This window comes from Bos indicus, chromosome 11 (assembly GCF_029378745.1).
Source record: "Bos indicus isolate NIAB-ARS_2022 breed Sahiwal x Tharparkar chromosome 11, NIAB-ARS_B.indTharparkar_mat_pri_1.0, whole genome shotgun sequence".
NCBI classification, from domain to species: domain Eukaryota; kingdom Metazoa; phylum Chordata; class Mammalia; order Artiodactyla; family Bovidae; genus Bos; species Bos indicus.
The window spans coordinates 62,912,828-62,931,779 of NC_091770.1; the positions used below are offsets into that span (position 1 = coordinate 62,912,828).

General features: G+C 39.1%; 1 protein-coding gene across 5 annotated transcripts in view; it reads right to left on the reverse strand.

Moving 5' to 3' along the window:
* SERTAD2 (SERTA domain containing 2) overlaps nt 1-18,473 on the reverse strand; it is a 116,212-nt gene extending 97,739 nt beyond the window's left edge. For 2 of the 5 annotated variants that reach the window (XR_011569307.1, XR_011569306.1), the window contains exon 1: nt 17,649-18,473. The gene's annotated coding sequence lies outside the window, so the exon portion shown is untranslated. Of the gene's footprint in view, nt 8,158-17,648 lie in introns of all 5 variants that reach the window. The other 3 variants (XR_011569305.1, XM_070798879.1, XM_019970395.2) reach the window with 3 other exon arrangements.
* Between the last annotated feature and the right edge of the window lie 479 nt (nt 18,474-18,952).

Below are 18,952 nucleotides of genomic sequence, written 5' to 3' on the forward strand. Positions count from 1 at the left end.
AGTATTCCTGACATAAACGAATCTCTCTGCACTGCACTGATTCAGGTGTGAATGAAGATCAAAGCCAGTGACAGGCCTTCAGCAGATCTGCCAACTGAGAATCTCTAAAGTGGGTTCACTGTCACTGCTGCATGGGGTGACGTCAGGCTGTTGTTTACAGGAGAAGAAAGCCTGCCAATTTCCACTGAGCAGAAGACGGCAGCGGCCAGCCTCCTTTGGCTGCGTGTGAGCAAGAATGGACTCTTTATGCGCGGCTTGTGTGGACATGCAGTGGTTCACGTGCGGGGCACCCAAACAAGGAGCCCGCTTTGTGTGTGCACCAGCACACGCTCTGCGCCTGGAGTTGTCACTAAAGAGGCCGAGCAAAACTGATCAAAATGCAACTTTCACTTTTGTTACTCTGAAAGGGAAAAAAAAAAACCTGCCACTCTCAGGAACTTTATCTTCAGTTAGATTTTTTTAAAAAAGCATTTTTAAAGCAAGAACAGTCAATTCTTCTAGTTTTGACAGACTCCCCCTCAAGTTCTACAAACATTCACCAACAAAAAGAATTATGGAAGATATACTTCAAAGCATAAAATATATTCAGACTGCGGTAACTTAAGTTTTATAGGAACAACTTCATTTTCAGAGTGGTTGGAGTTGCTTCCTCCTGTAAGTTCAGGAAGTACTTGCTTAAGTATTAACACACTTTAACTAAATCCACTTCAGGGAGATATTTTGTTTAGTTTATTACTATAGTAGAAAAAAAAATCTGGCTTATTAACATATGCCCATTCATGAAATTTCCTGGCAGAAAGCAACCTTATATTAAATCAAATTTAGAAGGGCAAAAAGAAAATAGGGGATGCATTCATTACACTCTTTCTTCAACTATCCAGTTCCTTCTGGGATAGCAGTCAAATCAGGAATAATATGGGAATGGATCATGTTTATAACTGGCGCTGAAACTTTACTTCAGACAATAAATCTAGTATAAATCCTAACATTGGAACGAACACTGAAGAAGAGATGTGGGAAATATTTTTGGAACCTGGAAATGTATTTTCTTTGGTTCTGTTGTAAGAATGTACATCTGAGAAGGAGAAAAACTATTGCTCAGTAATAAAATGAAGTCGAGGAAGAATCCCAAGCTCTGTTTTTGGCACTGCGGCTGATTACAGTATAATCCCAGGTCAAATACTTAGCCAAAATATTCCTTATTCTTAGCATCTGAGAAGTGGGGATGATATTAGCAAATACTACTTTCCAAACTTTAGGAGAACATAGGAAAAAAGATAATGAGTGGAGGCCTTATGCAGTATTATGTTACAGGAATTAGAAAATAACAGAAACACAGGCTGGGAATCCTGCCTGATATTGGTCAACTCCTTGGAAAGCTGGGGAGGAAAACGTGCTAAACAAGTAGGAAGTGTTATTAGCACTTCCTTCATTTTGTAGTCAGACATAACAGTAGCAAGAAATATATGGCACCAGTTCAACTTTTCCAGGGCTGGTTCCAGCAAGTAACAGTGGCCACCCATTCTTAAACACATCAAGAAACCTGAAGGGCCATCCTGAGTGCCTCCTAAACATGAATGATAAAAAAGATGCGAGAAAATCTTGTAGAAAGATATGGAGTAGATTATACATTATACATTTATACACACCATTATAAAATGGCTGTTGCCAGCTTCATTCCTTTATGTGATGAAGGACACCTGATCACATGAGTCAACAATGAGGCAAAACAATGGTAACAAAATGGCAGCATGCAGTAACACTGACAGTCTGACAGTCAGGAATGTTTTAAAAGTACAGGAATTTTACTGACTGAACAGAGCAGTGATTAAAGCACCCATCGCACATCCTGTTATAGTTCAAAGTTCATGAAGGTTTATTTTTAATTTAGAAGAAATAAAACTTTACATAAAGTGAAGAAGTCAACTTGTCAGTCCAGGTGATAAGGAAGAGGATGAGTAAGAAAAATCAAATTGATGATTATCCTCACACTTAATATGTTCCCCCTATGAGACTTCTATAAAACTCTAGAATCAACTCTTTGGGCTTTGTTTCCATTACTCTTTCTGGTTTTCAAATTGATAGGATCACTTTAAACAATTACAAATACATACTGAGAAAATAAGGGCATATGAGGAGTGGTGGTGATGGCTAGTCGCAAAGCCATATCTGACTCTCGAGACCCCATGGACTACAGCCAACTAAGCCCCTTTGTCCGTGGGATTTCCCAGGCAAGAATACTGGGGTGGGTTGCCATTTCCTTCTGCAGGGGATCTTCCCCACCCAGATACTCCTGCACTGCAGGTGGATTGTTTACCGTTTGAACCAACAGGGAAGCCTCTGATAACTGAATTGGCTAAGGGACTAAGTTTCCACTTGACACCTTGCAGCTTAACTGCTGTTCCCCACTAGTCTAAACATTATCTGCTCTTATAGCATGTAGTTAGAAAAGCCACAATACATTTACGCATTATGCATTTGCTTCACAAACTGCCTCCTTGGGAGTATAAAGAGTCCCAAGAACTTACTACTCTAATGCTTGTAGATGACTACTGAATCACTGCAACTTCAAGACACATAATAAAAGAAAACTCAGTTTCATTTCAGTAACTGAGCAGGACAGAACTTTTCTTTCACCAAGAATGTTTTCCTAGTCATAAACATGTCTTTTTTTTTTTCCTCATCACATAATGGCATACTGAGTTTGCACTAATACCTACATCTAGTATTCACAAGTTAAAGTACAAATAATCTAAAGTACATCTCCTTTTGTATTCCTAAAACAAGAAGCAGGGACACTGTCAGGTAGGATGTCAATAACTTGAACCAAAAAGCAACTTGAAGGAATTCAAAAGAGAAATTCTCACACCATAATGTTTATAAGTGTACAAATGGCTAATAGAAGATGAAGCAGAAGAACAAAAGAAAAGGCTTCTACTTTATTTTAGGAAATAGGAAATCTGTTTTGAAAAAACCCATTTTCTTACTCATATAATTATTCAAAAATAAAAATCACAGTTCCTTCAAAAGAAGTGAAACTTGTCACCAGAACAGTTGCCAAAGATCATATGAAATGATCAGTAGACTACTACACAGATGAACAAAAAGCTGCAGCACCAAGCACCTCTCCTCCACCACCCTCTCTCAACATGGATTCTATGGCCATCTCCCCAACCAGCAAGCAGGTAAGAGCAAAACTGGGGGAGGAGGGGAAGTGTTCAAATGCCTCTATGTGTCTATTGGTGATCATGTATTAGCCCTAATAGAAAATGTTTCCGTTTTCATCATGTTGTTCTTATTGCATAAGTACTGCAAAAAACAACCCCCTGACCTAGTATGCTAACCACTCAGCAGTCACTATACTGGCCACAACAGGTGACACGGGTTGCAGGAGAACATGACAACAGTGCTGAGAAGACAAGACAGTCCCTGAACCACGAGGTTTTCACACTAAGTTAGGAAAGATGGGCTGCATCTCCAGAATAAAGCTAAATTCATGGCTATTACAGACAAATTTCCTATAAATAAAAAATTTTAACCATGATACAATTCCAATAATACCCTCAAACTATCCTTTGGTTTTGTCCAGCTGCAAATTTAAAAAGAATTATTTCTCAAAACTCAAAGTTGACCAGGAAGTGTCCCCAAATGCTTCATGTTCAAATATATAGTGTATAGTTAAAAATGCACAAACTGAATGGCACAAATGGTTAATACAATAATATATTCATGGCTGGAAAATTTCTCCGTGGTATGTGGGTCTTTCAGAAATAATAATAAAAATCATTCTCTAAGTATAATCTCTTTTCCAAATAATTTTTTCAAAACTATTATAAATACACTTTTCTTAGCTGGTCAACAATTTTTCGTTGGTCATACTGCCATTTTTCAGCTAAAATAAGAACTTCTTATGGAAAGTGAAAACAATAAATGAGCTGGGACAAAGAAGTTTGACCTCAGAATCTACTCCACTTAACTTTAGACCCCGCCCATGCACTGTGTCTCTGGGGTCGCACAGAGTCGGACGAAGCGACTTAGCACCAGCAGCAGCAGCAGCATGAGAAGCTCCAAGGCAATGCAGAAATGATAGAATCAAGAAAGAAAAAAAGACAAAGCTCTAGCAATTATTCTAATCATTAGAGTATGTAAGTCTTGAGTAGTAAGACAGATAATGCACTGCTCTCCAACCCACTTGTCACCCGGACTTTCGTTTCAACCTCTCAGGGAGACTAAAGAGTAGGGACAAGAAGCATAGTTGAAACATTTACCTGTGGGAAGGAGAAAAAGCAATTGAGTTGGCTCCAACTGCTTACCCTTGATTGGTTTTTACCTGCCTGATTCAGTATCTGTAGACAGGAATACATGCCCATCCAACTACTCATCTTAGCAATCAGCATGGCCAACTGTTTAGCTATTAACAAATGTTTCCTACCCATGACTTTTCACATCATGGCAAAACCAGCCTTATTCTAGTTAGGAAATTAAACTTTAGTTTGAGCTTTTGGATCTTGATCTTTGCTTTCTTTTCATTTCTTTTTTTAACACTGGGTAGTGGAAATAAAAACAAAATCTGGTGTCAGATGGGAAACAACAGCCATTTCACTTTTCCTTTCAGCCTCTGAGCCATCGGGAGCAAACCTTAGCTAAACAGTAAAAACATTTGTTACACAGCAAAGGGAATCTTGCCCACTAAACTTTTCTGCAAGGTACTAAAATTAAAAATTGGCCAAACAAAACCAGGCTTCACAAGTTAAAGTCTTATGTCACCCTTTTTAAAAGTAACCAATAGCATTTTGAGGAGTTGCAATACCAAGCTCTAACTCCCCTGCCCCCAAAATCTTGCACTTTTAACTAAAATTATTGCCACAATGTCCCTTCTTGGTTTCTTTAATAAAATAAAATGTATTTCAGAGTTCCACATTCAATGTACTGCTTCATAATTTACAGTTTATAGAACTTTCACTTGAGATGTGTAAGAAACATCAAAACACACTTAAGTTTTTTTAAAAAGCATCCCTCTGGCTGAAACAATTCATGCCAGCAGAAGCTTTGAATTATGGATGGAATGATTCAAAATCTGAGAGGTTTCAGTATTCACAGAGCTTACTACAGCAATAAGACATCTCATCAACACTAAATCTAAAACTTAAAGACAAAGTGAAAAAACTGTTAACTGAAAATTTAGGGACAGGCCAAAACTTGGCATCTTTCAAGTCAAAAGAGACACTGGACTTGCACCCTTCTTCTATTCTTGCCATGGAGGTTGGCAGCAATTAGTCTCTTGAGGGGTCAAGAAGAATCCAGTAGCTCTTCTTTGAGAATGATCCCATCAATTAGGAAGAAAATTTAGGAAAAAAAAAAGTGAAGATCTTCCCAGGTAATTGGGTTGTGATGCAGACTTCATAGGTGATTCATTCAGGAGTGCTTTAGAAATTCCATAGGGGAAAAAAATGTGACAATCCTTCTCTACATATTTTGAGAAGGGCATGCCTGAACAAAGACCTTCCAGCATGCACACATACTGGAAAACACATCTTTAGATGTGTTTAGATGTTTTCTCATGGTAGGTAAGAGAGGGTTCAAGACCAAACAATCCAGAAAAGACTGACATGTAAATCAGACACAATTGTATTTAGAAAATAAGGTCTAGAGAAACCAGAGCAGCTAAACTACCATGATAAGTCTGACATCCCCAAAACATCAAAGACCTGGTCCATCCTCAACTAATAAGATACTATATTTCAAGTACAGCACTTTTGCTGATTTTTCCACAGGACATGGTGCATTTCTTTGAATAAAAGGGGGAAAAAATCTATTTCAACTCTGCTGCTTTTATGAATAGTGAAATTAAAGAGATTTTTGTTCCCATCAGATCTGTATTTTGATGAATATACATACACTGTTGACAGTTTCCCTTCCCTGGCTTTGAAATAATATAAACTGAAATATATAAGAAAAAAATAAGAAGGGCCAAGATAGATTAATGGAGGATTCCTGACCAATGTGAAAAATTCATATAAAATGCTACACCCTAGATACTGAGGTAAGAGGACAGGTAAAAAACCAGTTGAAAGAGAGTCACTTAGTATATACTTACTAGAATGTAGTGTAGCAGGGTCAAAGGCAGACAGGATTTGCCATAAAATGGAAAGAAGAAAAAAATAGGAATCACCATTTATTAAAATCAGTTATGTGTTTACTGCTTTACCTATTATATATCAAGGAATAATCACAGAGGTAGATATCACTGTTTCTAGTCAAAAGCAAGGAAAACGGAGACTTAGAGAGGAGTAATGAATACCGTTAGCGGTATACCTAACATCCATTCCTCCCTTCCCCTCCCTGAGAGAACCTCAGCCAGCCCTGCTTACCGTCCACACCTGTGGAGGTTTCTGACTTCTTCTGAATACCAGAACATACGGCTCTGAACCAGCCTGAGGAAGGAGCCAAAACAGAAGCAGGAGCCAGCAAGGAGTCCAGCTGGGAGCTGAGCGTAGCTAAGAACCGGAGCTCAGAACTGACCAACCCTGGAGCCTGCCTTGCCTGTGGATTTGTTGTAAAACAGTGAATTTCCTGATGATTCTAGCAAGCTTGGGAGTAGTTTCTGAAAGCATCCTAACTGATACATGAATTTAACTTCTCCAAGGTCACCTGCAGTAAGAGGCAGAGCGAGAATGAGCCAAGGTCATTCTGGCCCAAAATGGGGCTTCTTCCACTAAACCACACTGTGGCTGAACTTTCATAAATGTTTTTTCTCATGATAAGATCAAATGATGTTAGATCCAAAAAAGGATCTTACCGCAAACATACATTAAAAAGGCATTTACTTTATGGAAATGTTTGAAGTAGTGACCTTACTTGCACATATCTTTGGCAAAAATTCTCAGATTTTCATATTCTGCAGAACTTCTCACTCCATTTGCATTTAATTTTTAGTAGAATGTGAATTTATACACATTTAATAAATGAAATTGAGCTCTTGAAAAGCATTCTGCTACTGCTGCAGCTCAATCGCTTCAGTTGTGTCCGACTCTGTGCGACCCCATAGATGGCAGCCCACCAGGCTCCCCCGTCCCTGGGATTCTCCAGGCAAGAACACTGGAGTGGGTTGCCATTCCCTTCTCCAATGCATGAAAGTGAAAAGTGAAAGCGAAGTCGCTCAGTCGTGTCTGACACTGTGCGACCCCACAGACGGCAGCCCACCAGGCTCCTCCATCCATGGGATTTTCCAGGTAAGAGTACTAGAGTGGTGTGCCATTGCCTTCTCCATGAAGAGCATTCTGAGTTATTATTAATTTTCCTAGGTGTGATAATGGTACTGTGGTTAAGTAGGAAAAATGTCCTTATTCTCAGGAGATGCATACTGAAATATTTAATGGTAAAAGAGTCAGGATGTCTAAAATTTAATTTCACCTGGTACAAAAAAGTATACACATAAAGAAAGGGAGACAAACAGTCATAAAACTAATATAGCAAAAGATTAAGAATTACTGAATCTGGGTGGAGGAAATATGGGTCTTTTATTGAATTACTCTTTCAAGATTTATACATGGCTTAAAAGTTTTACAATAGAAAGTTTGGGTGTGGGGGAATATGGTGTGGGAAACAGCGCTGCAGAACACAGCGTGGCTGTACACTGGAGTAAGTTAAGGATTTTCAAAAATACTGAAACCAGGGCCCCACCCTGGATTGTGGCCTGGGGAAGGGTGATTGTAATGCGGCCCTCTTATATGGTAGAAAGAGCCTGGGCTTGAAAGTCACAACTCATTAATACCCTGACAGTCCCAAGCCCAGAAAAACAATTCTGAATTTTTTTCTAGAATGTTTTTTATCCATAAAAAAGTTGCTGTTTTAAAGTTAACATATTAATTCCAACAACAAAGAAACTTCTCTAGAAACATACATTGAGTGAGAGAAGGAAAACTAAATTAAAATTAGACCACGACTTTAACAGATCTATATGACTCAGTTTAGTCACTCAGTCGTGTCTGACTCAACCCCATGGACTGCAGCACACCAGGCTTCTCTGTCCATTGCCAACTCCTGGAGCTTGCTCAAACTCGTGTCCATCGAGTCAGTGATGCCATGCAACCATCTTATCCTCTGTCATCCCCTTCTCCTCCTGCCTTCAATCTTTCCCAGCATCAGGGTCCTAAGCTGTGATCAAGACCAGGAGGGCAAGAAGAATACAGTAGACTTGGTTATTCCCTAAACAAATCTATTCAGAGTCTATGGTCCAACATGCCAAAATTTGACTTACAAAAATGCAATTTTATAAAAGGAACAATATTTAAGAAGAAGTATTAAGCCACTTAACCTCTCAAAAAAAAAAAAAGTCTTACTAAAATCATGCTCTTTACTCCACACCAAGGATGAGTCATCATCTTGTTAAACTATAAGGAAAGGAGAATTCCTTGAAAAATACACAACTCCAATTCTCCAAATTCAAATTTGTGCAAATGACTTAAAGATACTCCAGTGAGCATTACATAGAGTAAAAAGCTCTCTAAGGTCCTATATCTAAATTTCAGCTGGCACATGAGTCTCCGTGGTTCCATTTGTCTTTCTTAAACTATATGTGTCTTGGGTATGGGATAGAAGTAAACAAACAGTAGATAAAATTTTAAAAGAAATAAAAAATAAATGACCAACTTTAAAAATATAATCTTACAGTAGAGATTTTTATCTTGAAAAACATACCTTACAACATAGGTTGTTTTTTAAGTTTCATTGATATGCAATAAATACATATATTTAAAATGTATAATTCAATAAGTCATGACATAGGTATATACCCTTGAAACCACTAGCAATCAGGATAATGAACATAACTATCCCAAGTGGCCTTTAAGTCAAATAGATACATGATGGTTCTAGCACAGATGCAGTTTTTAGGAAAAGAAACTCTTGATAGAATTGTTATTTTAAAAAAAAAGAAGAGTCCACACAAGTGTCCAGATATTTTCATCAACAGATAAAATAAACATTAAAGCTTTAGATTCTTTCCCCTAATTTAAAGAGATAAGCACATATTGTATTATTCTAGCTTAGATTTAGGTCCAAATAAACAAATATACTCAAAAAACAAAGAAAATCTTGGTATCTTCAAATGTGCAGGAAAATGAAAACAAAAGCCATAGTAACAAGGCATTATATTTGAGAATTTAAACATATACACATCCAGATTTCAGCTGACTGCAAAGCAAAACAATTTAGAAAGATTACACCTACATATTACAGCAATATACAGACTTTCTAATTTTGGCATATTAGGCCCAGGACATGCCCATCTCCCAGGCAGGACTGGTCTGGGCAAAACTGAGGGAAAATGAGTGAGTCTTTGGTAACTGTCAAAAACTTCCCTCTCTACTTCTTTCCTCCTCTTTCAGCGTTTCTTCCATTTTTCAGGGAACACTCCTTGTGTACAGAACCCTCACTGATGTACCAGCCCTCCCAAAGCTATGGAAAAATTTTTGTTCTCAAGAATCCAAACCACATCCATTATGTGTCCATACACAGATCTCCCTCAGCTTACAAGAGGGTTACATTCTGATGAGACACATGTAAACTGAAAATATTCTAGGTTGAAAATATATTAAAACAAACTACCAACTACCACAGCTTAGTTAAACCTACTTTAAACATGCTGAGAACACTTCCACTGGCCTACAACTGGGCAAAAACACTTAACACAAAACCTATTTTCTAATTAAGTATTAAATATCTCATGTAATTTGTTGAATACTGTACTGAAAGTGAAAAACAGAATGGCTGTGTGGTACAGAATGGTTGTAAGTACCCTGGTTACTTACCTCACGACTATCATCACAAGAGCATCGTTTAGCATACCACTGGTAGCATACCATTGGTCCAGAAAAACTGTCAAAACTCAAAACTCCAGTTTCTACAGAATGTGTAGAACTTTCACACCTCTGTAAAGTCAAATCACTGGAAGCTGAACCCCGGTAATTTGGCTCAGCTGTATTCTATTTCTGGGTGCAGTTTCTGCCTCCCATGGGGATAGCTAACAAATGTAATGAATGCCTAGGATGCGTGCTCCATTTCCTTTCCGTCCTCCCTGAGCAGCTAGCTGCAGTGGCCAGAAAAGGGACTGTTCTACCCTTAGGTGTCTAATGCACAAAGAAGGCCCTCTTTGCCAAACTTAAAAGGAAGGATGAAAAAAAAAGGAAGGATGGATTCCCATGAAGGCTGTCCAGGATTTCCAGGAGGCAAGTCCATCTGACCTAGCTTACTGTAGTGGCCTCTCCCAGACTTCCCATCAAGTTAGATCGCATATTGTTCAACACAAGAGACCATCTTCATGTGGGGATCTTTTCTCTCCCATCTGGACCGTGAACACCATTATGGACAGGTGCCATGTCTATCGGTCTCTGATTAGGGCTTCCCAAGTGGCTCCGTGGTAAAGAATTCACCTGCCAATGGAGGAGATGAGTGTTTGATCCCTGGGTCGGGAAGATCCCCTGGAGAAGGAAATAGCCACCTACTCCAGTATTATTGCCTGGGAAATCCCATGTACAGAAGAGCCTGGTGGGCTACAGTCCATGGGATTGTAGAATCGGATACGATTTAGCTACTAAACAGTAGCAGCAGCAGCAACCCCCACACACTTGGGACAAGTGTTATCTATAAACAAAAATAAAATAATTAATAAAAGTCATTATCTCAGATTAGTGCTGCTGCTGCTGCTAAGTCGCTTCAGTCGTGTCTGACTCTGTGCGACCCCACAGACAGCAGCCCATCAGGCTCCTCCAACCCTGAGATTCTCCAGGCAAGAACACTGGAGTGGGTTGCCATTTCCTTCTCCAATGCATGAAAGTGAAAAGTGAAAGTGAAGTCGCTCAGTCATGTCCGACTCTTTGTGACCCCATGGACTGCAGCCTACCAGGCTCCTCCGCCCATAGGATTTTCCAGGCAAGAGTATTGCAGTAGGGTGCCATTGCCTTCTTTGAGATTAGTGCTAGTTATACTATAAAAACACATGTATCTATTTTAATATTTGAGGTGAAACGTACCCTAAGGGTTTTACTTGTTTAGGAAATTATATAGTTTTTATAATAATGGAAACAAAAGATTAGTAGATTAGTTCTTTACATACACTAGACAAAGGAAATTTAAGATTTTCCTGTAAACTGTGCAGTACAGCTATGAGGACTACATTTACATTGTGCAATTTTCAGTGTTACACATTTTTTTCAGGCTCTGTCACAAAGAAAACAAAGCAAAGGGAGAAAACAACTTCAAAGGTGTAAAGAAAAGCTAGGAGAAATTTCAGACCACGTCCACTGTAAGGTGTCCTGGGGTTCATAAACGAGGATAATTTCATGATTTCTGGTGGAAACATCGGCAACATTATGCTTTTAATGTTTCATCTCAAACTCAAATAAAAATGGTCAACTCGAATGCAGTTGTTTCAGGATTCACTTTTAGACCTTCACACTAAGTCAAAAGGCATAAAATCCATATGAAGAAATCTTAACATTTTTGTAGACCACTATTACACAATGTGGAGCTGTGACTACTCAAAGTAGTAGACAACTAGCTCTAAATACATATCAAAATAGTTTAGAATGTAATTTCTACAAGGACAATAATATTTGTTCATTTTCTTCACTGCTGTAATGTATTGCCTCGTAAAAGTAGCTGGCACATAATAAATGCTCAATAAATCTGTTGAATGAAATGAACAGAAGTCAGGAATGGGATACCGGTGTACAAAAAAAAAAAGACCAAACTTCCTCTAAAAGGCATAGATTTTACAAAGGATAATTTCTGGAAAGTCTCATTCCACCAACTCCAAAATGCAGTTTATCTAATCTCATATTTGAATTGTTTAAATAAAGGTATAATGGAGCATTTGTTTTGTAAATCAAAAGGGGGATTCATTTCATTTAATCAAATAGAAAGGTCTTCTACCACTAATGTCTGAATAATGTGAAGTATTTTAAGAAACTACTAAACATTCTCTCCAAGTCAATGGATTTGGGTCCTTAGAAAATCTTTTTACTCAAAGGATTTTCATATAAATTTTTTTATTTAAAAATACATATTTATTTTCATACTCCTTGATTTTCTCAGTAAAAAGTCTTAAAAATCAAAACAAAAGTTAACTCAAAGGGATACATTTCAGTTGAGTTGAAATTATTGGAACACAATAAAGCTGATGGTTACTTCATCAGGAACCATTAATCATTCAACAATGGCGAACCCTGGAAAACCTCAGTGGACAGAGTCTGGGGTTCTGTCTGGTTTGAACAGAGTTAAAAACAAAACAAAGGACCTGCTTTTCACGTCTCACGTGCTGTTCTCAGGCCTGCACGCCCCTTCAAATAGTCAGGTGGCCACAGTCACAGCTCAGACAGCCACCAGTGCTCATCAGGCGCTGGGTGCCAAGCAATGGATGCTTGAGATGTTTTAAGATAATGTAGACATAAAAAATTCTGTGGGTATCTCTCCAAAAAAGAGATTAACAGAAAAGCAAGAAGTACTAAACACATCATTATTGTCCCTTTTTATCACCTCACATAAGTTAAAACTTGGTTTTAGGTTTACAAAATGGTTCCTTAAGTTTTGTGTAGATAAGATGATCAGAAAGTTCATCTTTTGAGATAGGGCAAAGCAAATTTTCTATATAGAAGGCCTTTGCCTCAGTCTCAGAAAAGCAGAATGAAATAGATGAAAACCCCTTTTCCATGCCTTAAACAGAGGCAAAGGCAAAAGAGAGCCAAAGAAAAAAACCTGCAGTAATCAAGGAAAAAGACCAGTGGAGAAGAAGAGCAAAATGAGAAAGACACAGCGTTAAAAGACAAATTCATGCAGTAATATTAAGAAAATTGAAAAACAGTGGTAGAACAAAACAAAGAAGGTTGTGAAAATCAGATAAAATTTAAAAGGTGGACTGTTTTGGCCATTTAGTAAGTTAAAAGCAAACATTCAATACTAAAGGATTGTACATAACATCACACGAAACTTTATAAACAACAGTGCGGACTATACATTCAGAAGTAGAAAAGAAATCTGATCAGTCTGAGTTTTCATCAACTGAATGTTCAGCAATAAGGACAAAAGGATAATATACTTTTAAAAGTTGCTTTCTTCTTAGCAACCTTGCATTTGAGGATCACTGTTCACCATACTTAATATTTAGTTGGAACAAAAGAAATATTTCTTTGTATGTCCCACCTGTTTTAATAAAGTCTTACTCTGAATAAACCAGAATTTCATTTCTACTTTAAAAAGTGATATAATACCATTAGGTTGTGACAACTCTTCTGTTAATAACCATAGAGAGGAAAAGCTGAATTCAAAGAAACTGATATAATGTGCTAACTCTAGGCTTTCTATTTTTAAAGACTCAGAACTCACTTTTTGGGACAAGATGTTAAAAAAAAAAGAACTAGTTTCTTAAAATACAGCCTTTCCATACGTGTCTTCACTCACCTTCCTAAATAAAAGATTATATGGAATAAATGAAATCCTCTAAGCTACTATATTCTGACACATGCACATTTCATTGTACTCAAGGTACAAAATGAGGGTCAGGAGGGGGTCCTATACGTGCAAGTTTTACAATCTTTAATAAAATGTATTATCTTCTAGACACATAAAGTTTGATCTTAGAACATCAACATGTGCTACAACCCAGGATACACCAAAACTTAATGTTAGCATTTAAAATCCCTTTCAAAGTTCCTCGCCTCTTTAGGTACCTTATTCATTCTTCTTAACATACCAATAAGAAGTCTCCATAAATACAAAGTTAAAAGGAAAAAATGGGCTTAAGACAAAAGATCTAAAGTCACAATTTTTTAATAATGACAAAACAAATGTTCATTTCTAAATGTGAATGTTTACTTTGTATTTGCTTGCACTTTGTCATTCTCCAGTGCTTTTAAAAAGCACTTACAAATTACCCCTACAATGTCCCCTGCGAGTGAGGGCCAGGCAACTGCCTTCTCTCTTCACACTGAAAGAACTGGGAGAGTCTTGGAGGTTAAGTGTAATGCTCAAGGTCACGTGCCAGTTGTTAACATGGCTCAGTCTAGACCTCCATGGACTTTAATTCTAAGTGTATGGCAACACATAACACAAAAATAATTTTCTTCTCCTTTTGATCACTGACAAGAGTATATTGTTATCCATTTTCCTAATACTAAAAGACACGGATAGGCCCTAAAGGTTATTTTTATTCCTCTTTCCCTCTTCTTTCCAGACAATTCTTCATCAGAAACTTTGTTTTTTTAAAAGCTGAGGACATCCTATATATCTGTAAAATACCAAAAGTACTCAACTGTCCTCACCAAAAAATGTTAAATAAAAGAAAAAGATGTGAGCTATAGAAATCATGTTGAAATCTGTCAAGCAAAAAATTAGACCTTCCATCCTGTAGAATATATGCTTCAGTGTAGTTTCTAAGTGCCTATAAATTAATTGTTTAAAGTTTCATTTTAGATTAACTGCTTTCAAAGTATATGAACAAAAAAGGCAAGTTTTTAAAATTAATTGTTTTAGCCAATGAAAATGGAATATATTCAACTAAAATGGATTAACTGATTATTTGGTTAAACAAAGGATTATGTATATAAAATTACCCACATTGTGCTAGATAGTTCACCCATTTGAAATGTTTTAACAATGCTATGGAACACTGTAACACTTCTGAGTAGATGAGCATTCAGATTTTGTTATCGAGGACATCTCTTTCATGAAAGACATTTCTTGCATTTTATACTTTCAGAGGGCACAGTAATTAGTGGTTTTACTGACAAGTAAAGCAGAATGAGTCTATAAATGAAGCAGGTGGTGCAGGCCCCATCAATTTTGCTTATTGAAAAAATATGTATTACCCAGTTGTATAATGCTAATTAAGTGTGTAATGAAGTTTAAAGTGTTTTATTTACTGATTACATATACCTTCTTTATGATTCCTGTTATACTATTTACTACAACTATTTGAAAAGCTAATTATTTATTAAGTCTGCTCAAGAGAAAGAATTTCACTCTTGAATGAAAAAAGAAATAAAGCTTAGGTCCTTAAGGAAATTATGCTATTTTATTTCCACAGTGTTGGTTTGATAAGTTCACTTTTATTATTATTAATTCTGAAGCCAATAATAACATCACATCATCATTAAGGACATTCAAAATCTAATTTGTATAATCTATACTAATTATAATAACATCCAATGTAGTGAAAGGAAGTTTGGGAATCAGAAAGTTTTTCAATTAAAAAAGAGACCATGTTAGGTATTAAGATGAGATATTTGGTAAGTACTTTTCAGAATATTTTAAGTTTAATCTTCAAAATAAAAATTATTTTCCTAATAAAACATTATAATTCCATTTCTATTTACAAAAATAGTAATTGAAAACATAAAAATTCAACTCAACAACACAAATAATAGTATTCTCCATAATATCACTTACAATGTCGTTTAACTACGAGAACAAGATTGTTTAATCCATTCCACAACATTTATCAAGACTGTTATGTACCAGGCACAATGCTAGGCACCTGAGATTAAATCATGAATGAAATACTACTCTTATTCTCAAAGAGCTTTGTGTTTAGTAGAGGAGAAAATCACATGTAACAGCAAATGCGTGATACGTATCATTATAATAGAGGTATCCATACTCTGTTGTGCAAGTTAAAATCAAAAAGTAATCAGCTCAACTCATCCAATAACTAAATTTCATAAAAACTCATATAAACTTTACTTAAAAGTGTAAATCCGACAGTAATAATTCTTTATCTTTACAAAAAGCATACTTCTAAAAAATACAGTCACTCACATTTCTAGATGTACTAGGAACAGAGCAAAGAATTAAACTTGAAAATAAGCACTAAACACTGGTCTAAACTCATTCTGACCTCATGATAACCCTATGAAGAAAATTTTTCTATTAATCCCCACTTTATAGATGGGGAATCTGAGGTTGATTTGGCCAAGATCACAAAGATAGCACGAGGAAATACTGAGACTTGAACCTACAGAGACTGGTTATGGAGGTCCCCTTCTTAACCACTAGACCAGACACCCTCTCAGGGGGTGGTGATGATGATGATGGAGGTAGGGCAGCTAACACCAAGTGCTCGGTGACCTGTGCCCTCTCACTTACCCTTAAGGCAACCCTTAGAGGGGAAAGTCATCCCTCCCATTTACAGGAGAAAACCCTCACAGGCCAGGTTTGAACTTGCCTAAGGTCAGTCAGCCATCCTGTGACTGTGGCTAGATTCAAACTCAGGCAGCATGGCTCCCCTGTGTTATAAGGCCTCTGAATGATTTCAGTCTTAAACACTCATGAAAAAGGCCACATGATGAAATGTATTAAACAATTCAGAAAGGCTTTGTATAAGTCTTCCTGAAACACTCTGCCAGGTTTGGGGGCTTATGACAAGCATTTCCTTATGACAGCATTTACATTTGAGTCAACTTTACTACTTTGGGCTGATCATAAACACATTGCTCCTCTTTAAAAAGAAATTTTTCTGTAGAAACTTGGCAGACTTCAGTACAGGAACAGTCTATTCTTTACAATTAAATTTAGCAACAACTTATTCTGGTTAGTCTGAAAGAAAAGGAGAGAATGAACTACTAAGAGGCCTTTCGTGTACTTTAATATTTCAAAAGATGTTTGGTTTGGCCTAATTTGAATCTTGTGGACAAGTAGACCAGAACTTGATTCAAAAAGAATAAGTACCATTTTAAACAGGCTGAATTCTCAAACGTAACCTCAGAAGGCGATTCAGAGTAAGTATTTCTCATAATTCTTATTTTTACCTCAAATTAAATACTAAAGATGCATAGGGCAAGTCTTATAAAGCATATATACGGCCATGCATGTGTACTTTTGAACAGCCTGCAACCAAGAAACCAAATTAAAATTTTGCTCAAGAGCAATCTAGTATACAAAAAAGGGCTATCAAAAGATAAAAAAATCCCTATTTGTCTTTTAACACACCCCACTGTGCCCAGTGACCAGGAAATAAAAAATTCTGTGTTGTAATTTCTGGCCAGAATAGAGGTGAGCTAAAGATGAAGTGTCAAACTGGATTTCCATCTTACCTCGTTTTCCTCCAACAGGTTCAAAGACTTTGTAATCTTTACATTAATATTGAATTATCTTTTCTTTTTTTTCCAAAAGAGAACCTACGAAACTATTTAAAAATAAAAACAGCAAGACATGCCACTAGGCAACCTGTCTTCTCGTGGTCTATCTCATTCAAATCAGACGTACCTTTTGCTTTGCCTTTACTGAATAAAAGTTTAACTCTGATTTGGAAGACAACGTACCCATTATTAGCCGTCTGACACTTTTTGCAGGTCATAGAGTCTATCAGTTCAATTCGCTGATTATGACCGCTCACTAAGAAAGCTTGCCATTACCGCTCATTTTATAAGCGTTGGCAATACCTAGAAATACAGCAAGGCTGGTGAATAAGGAGTCGAGGGGCGGGGGAAGAGGGAGCGAGGGAGGAAGGCAGTCGCCACCTCAAATCCACGCCGGACCGGGAACCTCCAGTCCACAGCGCGATCCCTTGCCCTCCCCAAAGTGGACCCGCTACATTTGCCCAGACCCTCCCTCCGCCCCAACACCCACCCCCGCTAACCCAACACAGCACTCACCCTTCAGCGAAGTCGGCACCCGGTCCAGCTCCGAGACGGGTCGGGGTGGCAGCGAGGGAGGGGACGTCTGGGCTGTGGGCGGGGGGTGTCGGTGCGTCACTAGAGTGCAGGACGGTGAGTTCGAGGGGTGGGAGTGGAGCGGAGCCGGGAAACCAAGTCACTGCCGAAAAGGGACGAGGAGCAACGAGGGGATGGAGGAGAAAGCCCCTTCCCTAAAATAAGCCCACCGGCCCCTGCGACCCCCCTGCCCCAGGAAGGGAAAATAAAATCCGGGGAAATAAAAAGACTGACAAATAAACCTCTAAAACGATGAGAAGCAAGGATCAGACTTTAATTTAAAGGGGGGAGACTGAGCGAGGTCTGGAGGGGTGACAGAAGTGGCTCTAGGTCTATCCCATGCCTTTGCAGTCCCCAAGCGGAGGAGGAGGCTGGCTGAGGGGAAGTTGCAGCGGCTCCCGAGGAGGAGGCGGAGGAGGCGGAGGAGGAGGTTACACCGTAACAAGTACAGACAGACAGCCATGGATCAGAGGGGCGCTGCGAGCAGGGGCGGCCGCGGCGGGGCGAGCGGCCGCGGCAGCAGCACCGCCTGCTCGGCTAGCTCAAGACATTTAATTGGATTGATGGGTTGTGCAGTGACTCACAGACTTTACAGAGTCGTAAAGCAGTCCCCGCCCAGCTGGACAGGGGAGATGCGGTGGGGACGGCTAGGGAAAGGGGGGCTGTGAAAGAGCCGGGAGGGGAGGAGGAGAGTGAGAGGGCGAGGCGTTATGGGGGGCGGGGAGCGAAGCGGAATCACTCAATGCCGAAGCCCGCCGCTCCGACGGGCGTGGGGGTCGGCCAATGACGGTGCGGCTCGATAGGCGGCAGGCTTCGCCCCTGGCCCAATGAGTCTTCTAAGGACACTGCCGCTAACCGGGCGGGGGGAAGTGGAGTGGGGGGTGGGGAGTGGTGGGTGGACGTTGAAGTAGGGAGGGAGCGGTGGAGAGAAAGATGAGGCACCGGAGACCGGCGGAGTCACTCAGCTCTCCTCGCTCCAGAAGTGCGCCTTCTGCCAATCCGAGGGCCGCATGGGGGTGATGGACGCAAGCGTGTGCCCAATGAGGAAAAGAAGGTGCCGCTCCGAGCCACAGGGGAAGGAGTGGGCGGGCCAAGGTCCTCCCCTCCCTCCGGCACCCGGGTCCTCCCTCCCGCCCTGTTCAGGTCAGTCACGCAAATAACAGTGTGAGGGATGGGGCCGTGCGGCGAGGGGGTGGGGCGGCGGAGGGCCGCGCTACAGAAGGCGTGACAGCGATAGGGACTGGCTG